This window comes from Leucopleurus acutus (assembly GCF_964270905.1).
Source record: "Leucopleurus acutus genome assembly, chromosome: 12".
NCBI lineage: Eukaryota > Metazoa > Chordata > Mammalia > Artiodactyla > Delphinidae > Leucopleurus > Leucopleurus acutus.
Genome location: NC_139154.1, coordinates 80545643 through 80557690, shown reverse-complemented (window position 1 = coordinate 80557690; position 12048 = coordinate 80545643). Strand labels below are relative to the sequence as shown.

Genomic DNA, 12048 nt, shown 5'->3' with positions numbered 1-12048 from the left:
TTATGTACCACATCCTCTTTATTTTATTTTTTTTAACGTCTTTATTGGAGTATAATTGCTTTACTATGGTGTGTTAGTTTCTGCTGTATAACAAAGTGAATCAGCTATACATATACATATATCCCCAATCTCCTCCCTCTTGCGTCTCCGTCCCTCCCACCCTCCCTATCCCACCCCTCTAGGTGGTCACAAAGCACCCAGCTGATCTCCCTCTGCTATGCGGCTGCTTCCCACTACCTATCTATTTTACGTTTGGTAGTGTATATATATCCATGCCACTCTCTTTGTCCCAGCTTACCCTTCCCACTCCCCGTGTCCTCAAGTCCATTCTCTACGTCTGCATCTTTATTCCTGTACTGCCCCTAGGTTCTTCAGAACCATTTTTTTTTTTTTAAGATTCCATTTTAATCCTGTACCGTCCTTGACCTGGTTTGGGCCCTCAGTTTTCCCCCAACAAGACTGATGAAGTGACCTAATTCAACAAATATCAAGCACCTACTTAAACCAAGCAATGTTTCAAACAGACCACAAATAATGAAGTTATATGGTCAATTATCATAAGGTTGATAAGGGCTTAGACGAAATATAAAGCACAGTACAGGGGATAAGGATGGGGACAGTCAGAGAAAGCCTTTCTTCTCAGAAGGAAGGTGGAGGGAAAGGGGCAAGACAATTACAGGAAGAGGGAACAGCCAGTGTAAAGGCCAAAGGCTGGATAGGTCAAAGGCCAGTGTGGCTGCAGAGACTTGAGCTAGGGGCGAGGTAGGAGAGCCAGTGAACTGAGCCAAGGGCCTGACAGGTGACAGAGAACTTTGGCTTTACCATGAGGGAGACTAGGGGCCAGTGGAGGATTCTAAGTAGAAAAGTATGTAAAGCAATTTCAGTTTTTAAATATCCCCCCAGCTTCCTTCTGAGAATAGACTGCTGTGGGGCAAATAGGAAGCAGAGAGCCCCGTTAGGAGGACATAAAATGACCTGGAGCCATGATTACACCCACCTCACGTCCACCTCTCTGGCTCAAGTCATCCTCCTCAACACAAGCCTGACCATGATATGTCACCACATCCTCTCCACAAGAACTTTCCATGGCTCCCCATCACCTCCATAACTATCAAGTGTCACTTCTTCACATGGTCATCAAGGCTGCTCTGTGTCCTATTACCCATCCCTAAGCACCATGCCCTCCAAACCCACAGGATCACCTGCTGTTCCCCTGACACATCGCTACAAGCCTGCAATCCGCAATTGCCTCTGCTCTCCTTTCTCTACCCCTAAGTTATTTATTCATCCATCAGGGCTAAGCCCAAACACAACTTCCTCAGGAGCCTTTCCTAGCTGACTCCAACACTGCACTCTTCTTGCACCTCTACCAGACCGCTGTTTCATCAGTTCCTGGTTAGAGTTCCCACCAGATTGCTAACTCCTTGACAGCAAGAACTGTGCCTGACTCATCTAGGAATACACAAGGGGCCAAGCACAGTGCAAGGCTTCCACTAAGCGCTCAATCAACGCATGCTGGCTAAATGAACAAATTGGCCGTTTTGTTACATATCTTTTTGAGGTCTTGGGGGGTGGAGGGGTGGGCGGAGTTGTCCAAGGACAGGTTTTCCTGCTTGGCTACTGTAATCTGGAGGACAGGGGTCCCTCTGATGGAGCCCCTGGGGACTCCATGGTACAGTCACAAGTAGGGATGTGGGGATGGATCTGAACCCAGACCTTCAAAGTCTTCTGTCCTCTCAGCCAGGTATCTCTAGGAAGGCCCGTACAATTTGCTTTACATCTGCCCAAAGCGTTGGCAACATGTTTTTCCTAGTCTCATTCTAGAAGTATACAGATGTGCACAGAAGCACCTAGAAGGATCTCAACCCAGTTAACAGTAATTACAGTATTAAGAGATGGAATTAACTTTATTTTCTTTTACTTTATCTTGATATTTCCCTAAATAAACATAAGAAAAAAATCTCTTAGAAAGAATGCCATTGTAACATCAAGTTACATTTAAAAAATGGTTCCAAAGGGCTTCCCTGGTGGTGCAGTGGTTGAGAGTCCTCCTGTCAATGCAGGGGACACGGGTTTGTGCCCCGGTCCGGGAAGATCCCACATGCCGCGGAGCGGCTGGGCCTGTGAGCCATGGCCGCTGAGCCTGCGCGTCCGGAGCCTGTGCTCCGCAACGGGAGAGGCCACAACAGTGAGAGGTCCACATACCGGAAAAAAAAAAAAAAATGCTTCCAAAAATAAAAAGTATTAAAAAAAACGAAAACAAAAACCACATACACTGGAGACATGAGACCACTGAATATACAATACCATTTACAGAGGAAGACTGTAAAAACTGAAAACATTTTAAATGGGTTGTATGAAGCATGCAATTAACAACTGACCCTGTGTTTTCACTTCTGAAATAATTATTTTACAAAACATAAAGTAGTAAAACATTGTTCTGGGCATCCTGGGCACTTACTGATGCCGCTTATCTAAATTAAACTCTTCCATGGGTTTCATAAACACGTGTAAACTAGCTGTCATCACTGCACCTTAGCTCACATCACACAGGTGACCAATCAGCTCTAAATGGAACATTTCAATGACTGTCATTGTATGACTTACAGAGGAAATGTCAATTAAAAATAATAGGGGATCGGGCTTCCCTGGTGGCACAGTGGTTGAGAGTCCGCCTGCCGATGTAGGGGACACGGGTTTGTGCCCTGGTCCGGGAAGATTCCACATGCCGCGGAGCGGCTGAGCCCGTGAGCCATGGCTGCTGAGCCTTCGCGTCTGGAGCCTGTGCTCCACAGCGGGAGAGACCACAACAGTGAGAGGCCCGTGTACCGAAAAAAAAAAACAAAAACAAAAACAGGGGATCAACTATCAACAAATAATATGTCTTATTTAAGCTGATGCTACATCAACAAAGCGTTGACTCAACAAAGATTTGGCTTCTAACTTTCAATAAAAGACCTACACAACTTTTATAGTGAAATAGCATATTAAAACACAGAAGATACAGTTGCTTTAGTTACCATTTTTTAAAGAAATAAAAGGGGGACAAAGGCACTGTGTGTATGTCAGGCACAGTGCTAGGTATTTTAGGTGCATGATCAAATTAATTTTCTTAGCAAATCTGAGCTAGATTATCTCCCCTATTTCACTAATGAGGAAACGGGCTTAGAGTAATTTATCACACAGTAGCCACCGTCACACAGTAAGTGGCCAAAATGGAACTCAAATCCAGGTCTGTTTCACAAAAGATTACACATTCTATGATTCTGGAAATGCCACTTACATGAAGTTCAAGAACAGGCAAAACCAATCTATGACGATATGCAGCACATCTAAGATGATATACCAAGTCAGAATAATGGTTCCCTTCAGGGGCTGGAGACTGACTGGAAAGGGGCACAGGGACCTTCTGGGGTACTGAAAACGTTTTCTTCTTGATCTGGTGCTGGACACATATTCATGAGCTGCACGCTTAATATTAGTGCACTTTACACACTTTACGGTATGCTATACCTCAAGTTTTAAAAAAAAAATCCTCATTTGATTGACTCCAAGTTCATGTTCTTTAACCACTAAACCATCATACCACTATTTGACAGAACCTGACCACACTCTAGAATTGATTCTCTTGGATAATCCATTTTTTTAAAACATTCTGGTTAAGTGAAGTACACCCTAATCACATCAGAGTGAAGGCATCTGAACAATAAGCTTATTTTTAAATGCCACAGAATGAAAAGTAGAAAGTATCAATTTCCTTGCTACTGGGAATTTCCTGTCTGTAGCCACATCAAAATAAAAATAATTTTAAACCTTGCTCTAAAGGAATGTTCATAGATGTACAGAAAATAATTTGTAACAAAATTCTTAATGGGCTTCCCTGGTGGCGCAGTGGTTGAGAGTCCGCCTGCCCATGCTGGGGACACGGGTTCGTGCCCTGGTCCGGGAAGATCCCACATGCCGCGGAGCGGCTGGGCCCGTGAGCCATGGCTGCTGAGCCTGCATGTCCAGAGCCTGTGCTCCACAACGGGAGAGACCATAACAGTGAGAGGCCCCCGTACCGGGGAAAAAAAAAAATTCTTAAGAGTTATCTATGGAAGTACCTAAATAAAACTACACAAAATATTTCAAGACATACATTATAATTTTATCAACAATGTTGACCCTCAAAGGAAGTTTGAATTTTGTTACAAAAACTAAGAAAAGGCAAGACAAAACTGGTGGGCAAAGTGCATAAATCTCACAGTAGAGGCAACACAGTGACTGTAAAAATCTCAAAGCAGTTATAACAAACCGAAAACTCAAATAACTTTTCCCAGCAGTAAGGTGATTGTGCCACATATGCCCTGATAACAAATTCTCCATCGAGTAGAAAGTTCTTCCCATCAAAGCTTTGTTCAGACTAGCAAAGCCTCATCATCAGCTGGTGATGATGAAATCATTACATCAATTCGCTCAAAGCCTCACCCCACACATACATATACCTCTTAGTCAAGCGGTAATTGCCTCTCCTGAGAGAGGAATTTATTCATCCACAATTTGGAGACCTATTTGGCAAGCACCTAGTTACAGTTTTACCACCTTTGGAGAAGTGGGGAGGGACAGCTGGATCCACACCTGTTGGATGTATGGTCTTTACTGGGTGCTTTTGAGTATGCAAGCCAAGAAATCCAACCTTCAAACTCAGAGCCCAGTTTAATTCATGTTTTAACATTCTGTACACACCAAAAGTGCCAGGCAGGGCTTCCCTGGTGGCGCAGTGGTTGAGAGTCTGCCTGCTAATGCAGGGGACACGGGTTCGAGCCCTGGTCTGGGAGGATCCCACATGCCGGGGAGCAACTAGGCCCGTGAGCCACAACTACTGAGCCTGCGCGTCTGGAGCCTGTGCTCCGCAACGAGAGGCGATAGTGAAAGGCCCGCACACCGCGATGAAGAGTGGCCCCCGCTTGCCACAACTGGAGATAGCCCTCGCACAGAAACGAACACCCAACACAGCAAAAATAAATTAATTAATTAATAAACTCCTACTCCCAACAACAACAACAAAAAAGTGCCAGGCAATTGACTGAAATGATTTTAGTTTCTCCTGAGCATTTGCATATAAGACCAAAAGGCCTTTATGAGAATTTTTCAGTATCGATAACTTATGCACCACCATGGGGCATGCGCAAGATTACATAACCAAATATTATCCCAGATGCAAGAATTTCAATGTTTATAAAAGTAACCATTTATATTTATTAATTTTTAAAGTCCTTAACAAACTGCTCAATAAAACTGTCAAAAAAAAAAAAAAAACAAACCTGAGTCAAATATTGTAGCTATTAAGCAAGCTAGAATGAATGAAAAGCACTGACCCGGTATGTTAGGAACAGAGTGTGTTTTAAGTACATTCACAGCCCTGGTTCAGCATTCCTAAATTATGGTTGGAGGGGAAAACAAAACAAAACAAAACAAAACAAAAAACAGCATTGTCAGAAAACATTAAAAGGGGAGCAGAATATGCCACCCCAAGATATGTCACTTTGACACAATGATTATTTTGAATTAAAGTTACTTGAGAAAACAGCCGTGTAAGGACATTCTGATTCCCCTTTGTCCCCCTGAAAACAGGAGATAAATCTTCCGTAGGAAGGTACCCTCCCCTGCACCAGGAGGGTAGAAGGCATTCTTATCACCAGAGATAGGGAATTCAGGGCTGAGAAGCCTGCACAAACCTTGTTACTTCTTCACTCATCAGTCACCCTAAACCCAAACCCCTTTGTTTTGTCAATTCTTCACAAATGTATTTGTTTCCTTGTCTCTTTAAAAGGTACGAAAGCTGCCTGCTTTGGTCACTTCTTTGAGTCACATATTTTTATCCTTGTACATATGAAATTTGTTTTTCTCCAATTAATCTGTCTTATGTCAACTTAATTATTAGATCAGCCAAAGAACTTGGAGGGGAAAAAGAGAAAAGTTTTCCTCTCCTACAGTTTCAAAGTTTGAGAAACAAAGGATTCACTTATCCCTGCATCAGCTGAAAAAGCCCCACACATTTGTATCCAGAACATCTTAGCTTTATACCAACAATGCACTGGGTAAAGCAAAACGATTAACTTTGTTGGGTTCTCATTTATTTCCTAATGTAACTCTTTTTTTTTTTTTAAAGCCATGCATCTGGGCAAACTGTACAGTGAAAAATCCACCACGAATTATCAGTTCCACTTTCCTATTTTTAGCAAACCTTTAGTATCTTAGAATTAGAGAAATCTAAATTGTGGGTTTTTTTTAAAACAAGGAAATTTTCAAAATTATAAGCCACCTATATATACTCAACTCTCCATCCAGGAAACCCAGGAAAAAAAACCAATTCATAATTTTTACAAGCATATTATGTTTATTTTCCTCAAAAGATTACCTCATTCCCTGGATTTTAAAAACTATCTGCCATCTGCCAAATTTGGCTGATTTCAGTCTCCAACAAATCTAAATGGTTGCTGTTGTTGGTAAGGGGAAGTTGGTGCCTGGAGGAACTTCTATATTGATTACACAATGACCATCACTTATTAAGCACTTCTTAAACCCCACCCCCCATGATGCACAGCTAGGAGTTTGGCAAACATTATCCTATTTGTCCTCAAAAACAATCCTGTAGACCAGACACTACCATCCCAAAACCAGACATGGAAAATGAGGCAGGGATGATAAACAACTTGTCCAAGGTCATGGAACAGTATGTGGCAGAATCAAGACCAGTGAACAGTGAAGGTGGGAACTCAGAACTCTTACGGAGAATTAGGCCTGCATCATACACATGCCATCTGCACAAAAACTAAATGAAGAGCAGTGAGCCCCTATTGCAGGAAGATTCCCAAGGGAAAAAGCAGTATCCCAAACTGAAAAAGTACTTCCTAATGGCAGATCTAAAGATAAACACATTTGTAAAGGCTTGGCAGTAGGAAAAGGTTTACTCAAGTATAGGGCTCCCGAACTTCCCTGGTCTTAAAATCCAATCTGGTTTAAGAGCACAGGGACTCTGTGTAACATTCTCCCAAATTCCACCAGTCTTAATAACCTCTATTTAAAAGAAACAGAAAGGACTTCCCTGGTGGCGTAGTGGTTGGGAATCCGCCTGCCAGTGAGAGGAACCTGGGTTCGAACCCTGGTCTGGAAGGATCCCACATGCCGTAGAGCAACTAAGCCCCTGCGCCACAACTACTGAGCCTGCGCTCTAGAGCCCGCAAGCCACAGCTACGGAGCGCACGTGCCACAACTACTGAGCCTGCGAGTCTAGAGCTCGTGCTCCGAAAGAAGTCACCTCAATGTGAAGCCGGCGCACCCCAACAAAAACCCAACGCAGCCAAAAGTATAAATAAAAATTTTAAATAAAGAAACAGAAGAGGGAACTAGGGCAGTGGGAAGAAAGGACCGCCCAGCCCTATCCTCCCTCTGGGGCAGCTGTCAGATAACACCTGGGGGAGACCACGCAATGGCTTGGGTTGAGAGCCCTAGGATTGGGCTGGGTCCCCGCCTTCCTAGTCCCATTCTTGGCCCTGTCGGCCACCTCTTTAACCAACCCATTACCTCCCCGGAGCAAAATTACACTGGAAGGATCTGTTTTAACAAGTAGAAGCCCATATTCACCAACTGGCTTTGCAATCTGAAATCTACAGCAAGGCTCCAACAGGGGAGCGGCAAGAGAATATGGTATAATTGTTCCAAACTACCGTTCTACGAAGTTGGGGAAGTTCAGGAGGCCATGGGGGGCAGGAGAGAAAAGACAAACATACCACCCCTACGTTTTAAGAAGGAGAGGGAGCCTCCTCAACAACCCAGGTTTAAAACGTATATATTATTTTCAGAGATGAGCTTTCACGCTCTGACACTTGTGGGGAGTATCTCGGCTGCTCCTCCCCACTTGATGGGGAGCCAGTAGGTTCTGCGGCTCCCCAGCCCTGAGTGGAAAGCACTGTGGCCTAGAAATTAAGGTGACTTAGTTTTATTGCCTCCAGAAGGGTCCGCCTGCCGTCCCGGGGCAGCCGTCAGGACCCGCGCCCGCAGCCCTAGAGGAGTCCGCCCCGAGCAGCCCCCCACGTCCACCCTCCACTCCAGGTGTTTCGCAGAGGCCGGCTAGGCACGCTCCCGCAGCACCCACCCTTCCCCCTCCCCAGGTTTCGGTCAAGTAGCCGGGTTAATCATTCAACGCGGGCGGTGTGGAATATTTTTGTAGAGGTCAAAGCAAAAGGTTCTTTCTAAGTTTCACAGAAACCAGCCTTTAGGGACCCTGAGGTGGCATTGGCAGGCGGATGGGGCTGGGGAGCGACTGCTGGCGGCCCTGTAGCTCACAGAACACCTGATCTCCCCATGCGGCACGGCAGGCAGCGCAGTGCGAGGGTGGGGTGCGGGGGTGTAACGCGAAATCCAGCAGGGCCCCCTCCCCAAAACGTCTGTGCAACCCAGATGAGGACGCCAGGCCTCAGACGCCCCTTCCCAACGCCTGCATCACCCCGACGCGCGCTCCCCCGGAAGTTGGGGTGCAGCGGGGAGGCGGAGATGTTCCCAGTTCCCGGGTCCCGGGGGGGGGGGGAATGTGGAGTGGGGCAGGAAGCTCAAAAGACAGGCTGCCGCGGGTTGCGTTATCCTCTTCCTCTAGGGTAAGGAAGGTGGCGGGGGGGCCGAGGGGGAGGACCGGGACGCCTAAACGCCGCAAGAGCCACCTAGAGACTGTTTCCTGCTCTGGGGCGCCAGTACGAAGCCGGAACCGGCGAGGAACGGGGCTGTGGAGGGAAAGAGGATGGGCCAGTGGAGGGGGAGCCGGGGACCAGAGAGCTAAGAGGGCGCAGAGCCTGCCTGGGGAGGAGGGAGGCGGCGGGAGTGCACACCCGCCCGGCCCTACCTTGTCCGGGAGCAGCTCCTGCTCAGCGGGGCGGGGGCGGGAGATCGCGGCTGCATCCACGTCCCGGCCGCTCCGCGCGGCTCAGCCCGGCGACCGCCGCCGCTCTCGCTCCATGCGTTGCGCCCGCGATGGGCGGCCGGGTGGTGTCCGCGGCAGGACGGCTCCGCCTCGGCTTGGCCCCGGCTCGGCTCAGCTCCGGCACTTGTTGCCGCCTCAGCCGCTGCGCCTCACTCCCGGCTCCGGCTCCGGCTCCGGCTCCCGGCGCCGCCGTCGCCGCCTCGGGGCTCCCTGGCCCGGGCCCGCCCCCGCCCCCGCCCCACCGGCCAATCAGGCCCGGCACCGCCCCTTACGTCACCGCCCCGCCCGGCCCGCCGCCTCGCGCCCCAAGTTCGGGGCAAGCACAGCTCCAGTTTGTCGGGCGGTGGACGCGCGGGACCGGCGCAGGCTGGTGCTCCTCTTGGCATCCGGGGACCCTCCGGGCCCTCACCTGGAAAGCAAAGGCTTAAACTGGGGGAAGGGAACCCCGAGAACTAGACCGTCGGGGGAAAAGGGCGGCTTGAAGTTCAAAAGAACTATTTTCCAACTCCAGTCTAAACTTAATCCCTCTTGTCGCCCCTCCTGCAGTACATCTGATGTTGGGAAACTAAGCACATGGCCTGGTGAGGACTCCAGTGGCGTCTTCTGGCCGGAGTCAGTTTGTGACGGGTCCTAGACCGAACCCCGGCCGCCAAGTGCTTGGGCAGATGTGTCTCCGCAAAACCCAGGGTTTCACCATGGAAGATGGGGGTAGCTAGGGGGAACCGGAGCCAAAATGGGACTTGACCATTGCTCTCTGCCCATCCAGTAGCTGCCGCCACCTCTTAGGTGCCCAAATGACACCTACTTGACACTGCCACGCCATCTTCGGTTTTATGAAGCCTCCCAGAACACGGGGAGAGAGGAGTTTTAGTTCTCATTGTGGTGTCCTGTAGAGGGTTTCCTCGAGGTTCCAGGCGAGTCTCGGGAAGCCAGAAACGCAAGATGCCCAGACGCTCGGCCTCGAACCCGCGCCGCGGCCCAAGAGACAGGGCGGATACCTAGGTGCAGCCTTAATGGCTGAACTGTGACATACATTCCCACCGCAGGAGGGGGGCTTGGCGCTAACCACACCCAGCCGCGGGAATTCCGGGGACCACGACGCACCCTCCTATCCCAGCGCCCCCGCCGGCTCGCCAGAGCACTGCATTCTTAGGTGAGTCCAAGTTGCTGTTGACACAGCTTTGAGGGCCCCAGGTAAGCCTCGCACGACCGGATGGAGAGGTTGCCCTGGCCTGAAAGGCCCAGTGCAGTGCAGTCAGCTCGTTTCCCCTGCGCTCCGCCAGGAGGTAAGCCTGGCCAGAGGCGCACTTGAAAGCTCCCCCGTCTCTTGGTATTTATCTCTACACGAAAAAAGCAAGCCCCTTTAGATAATCAGACTAAGGAATTAAGAACACCACACCCTCAATTATTTGCATTTTTCAGAAGGCTTTCTGAGGCGGAATTAGTTGAAAGAGAAGGAATTGCTAAAGTAGTAATTTCAGGCACCTTTGAGCTCAGCCTACTCAACTATGGGCACTTAATCCAAACTCAGAGTGAAAAGGAAGAGCAGGTGGATGCACTGCTGGATGCACTGAGCCACGTGGGTGCGGTCCTCTAAAACGAATTCTGAGTCAGATCTGGGAAAGTTTTGATTTGCAGCCTTCAGTCCTTTTTGCTTTTATGTTGATCACATGATTCTCCTAAGACTGGGATGTAAAGTACAAACAGATTTTTGTGTACTCATAGAAAAACATCTGGAAGATACAGACAGGCTGTTAACCACCATTACCCCAGATGTGGGATTGGGGTTTCAGAAGGAGGGGAGATGAGTTTTATACCCTTATTGACTTTGAGTTTTTTTTCCAGTTATATTAACTCTCATAATTTAGAAAAACTAATGAAACAGATTTAAAGAAATAATGATATTAGAAATTCTTTTAAGAACTCTTCAGAGTGTATAAATTAATAAACAAATGAAGCCTGAGTCTTTCATTCTGTGTCAAAATAATTAATCCTGAGTCCGTGTTCCTTGGTTTAAATAAAAATATCTCTGGCAGCTCTTCTGATCTTTAAACGCTGTGAGGGGACAAGACTGACATCTGAAGATTTTTTTCTGCCATCAGATCAGTATATTGTTTCTACACATATGCCTTCCCTTTAAATGCACTCGCACTAGCCACAGACATACTTTCAGGGACTGCCAGCCAAGGGGTTTTAGTAAAGGAACTGCTACAATGTCAGCTGGCAACCAACAAGGAAATTAAGCTGTATCCTCTGCAGCTGCCAAAAGCTGCCCAGGCCCTGAAATTAAAAAATAAGGGCATTCTCTTCATAGTGCCATTAATTAATGCAGCTGGGAGTGTATCTGTAAATGTTACACTGTGTCTTTGGGGGAATTACTCAATGCTGAATTCCACTATTCCGCTAAATTACTCCATGCTAAATGCACATTTGGCTGCAGTCTCTGCTCTTGGTCCATCATGAGTAGGTAAAGATGTATTGTTCATTTATTTAACAAATATGTGTTGACCACCTACTAGGTGCATGGCACAGGGCTAGGCACTGAAGTGGTGAAGAGTGTGTAGCAGACACACTCTTCCCTCTTGGAGCTCACAGTTTAGCTGGAGAGAAAGGAGCTTAGCAATTAAATGCACTATCAATTGTATAATTACAGTTGTGATATTGGCCAAAGGGAGTGCAAGGTAGAGGGACCATTTGTCTGGGGAGTCCAAGGGGAGGTGACATTGAGCTCTGAAGGGTGAGCAGATTTACTCAGGCAAAGAGGAGAGGCGAGTGGAAAAGAGTTCCTGGCAGGTTCACACTACGAAGGGGGGTGTGGTTGAGGAGGATGTTGGAGAGGTAGGCAGAGACTAGATCATCCAGGGTGTACTGTACCATTTTCAGTAAGATCACCCTGATTGCAATGTGAAGAATGAATAGGGAAGGGGGAGGAGGGGGTGGAGGGACAGTTAGGAAGCTGCTGCTGTAATATAAGGGAAAGGGCTGTTTGTCTAAGCAGTTGAGCAAATGGAGAGAAGTAGATACCAACAAGACCTGGTGATTGTTTGGCTAGGGAGGAATCAAGGAGAAGTCCCAGGTCTCTGCTTCTTCAA

The 12048-nt window shown here is 47.6% G+C and overlaps 1 protein-coding gene across 1 annotated transcript in view; it reads right to left on the bottom strand.

The window, feature by feature from the left end:
• B3GNT2 (UDP-GlcNAc:betaGal beta-1,3-N-acetylglucosaminyltransferase 2) overlaps window positions 1-9148 on the bottom strand; it is a 29973-nt gene extending 20825 nt beyond the window's left edge. Inside the window, exon 1 of the mRNA XM_082851654.1 lies at window positions 8879-9148. The gene's annotated coding sequence lies outside the window, so the exon portion shown is untranslated. The remainder of the gene's footprint in view (window positions 1-8878) is intronic.
• Window positions 9149-12048: the final 2900 nt, after the last annotated feature.